This window comes from Otolemur garnettii, unplaced genomic scaffold, assembly GCF_000181295.1.
Source record: "Otolemur garnettii isolate 467f Iridium unplaced genomic scaffold, OtoGar3 scaffold00055, whole genome shotgun sequence".
Classification (NCBI taxonomy): Eukaryota; Metazoa; Chordata; class Mammalia; order Primates; family Galagidae; genus Otolemur; species Otolemur garnettii.
In genome coordinates this window covers 11,297,113-11,297,831 of record NW_003852450.1, presented here as the reverse complement: position 1 = coordinate 11,297,831, position 719 = coordinate 11,297,113, and the positions used below count along the sequence as shown (strand labels likewise).

General features: G+C 28.2%; 1 protein-coding gene across 1 annotated transcript in view; it reads right to left on the bottom strand.

Annotated features, from left to right (window-relative positions):
* Positions 1–719, bottom strand: part of DENND1B (DENN domain containing 1B) — a 249,432-nt gene that overhangs the window by 238,020 nt on the left and 10,693 nt on the right. The gene's annotated exons all lie outside the window — the stretch shown is intronic.

The window sequence follows — 719 nt, the reverse complement described above, 5'->3', positions numbered from 1 at the left end:
AAAAAAAAAAAAATCCTACTTTAAGCTTATTAAATAAGTCATGGTCTTATTAAAAGAAGTATTGACACTAAAAGGGAATGTTCAAATAACTTTTTAAATAATTTCTATATATTATCCATTTAAGATTTAGCAATAAAGCAGAAAATTGAGAAGACATTATAGGAGCACTCAATTTAACATAAAATTTTACTTTTATAGCCCTCTTGGCTATAGATAGCATTACTTTTTAGGGCACAAAATGTTGTAACTTTTTAGACCCTAAAATATTAGTTATATTCATACTCTTTAAGTCCCAATCAAAAGAAGAGACGTTATTAATTTTTGCATGGTTGAATTTAGCTTTTAATAAAATCCTTAGAATTTTTTCCCAACTAGCCATATAGAATTCATTAATTGCAACCTATACAGAGAAGACAAAATTGTTTAATCATTTATCATATTTCCAACTTTACTGGGTGGGATAAAATGTTAAAATAAAAATGAAGATGTTTCTAAAAACTAGTGATTTAAACAGTAACTTCAAAAAAAGACAAGAAAGTAATAAAAGCAGGGCAAAAGTAGAAAACAAAAACTGGAATAACTAGTTCAGGAAAAGTGGGAAAGAGCAGGAGGAGGAAGGAGGGAGTAAAACACTCAGAAGTCTTTATGAAGAGGTTACAAACTCTCTGACACATGCATGGATCGAATATTATAAGGCAGACTAATCTTTCTTTTTTTTT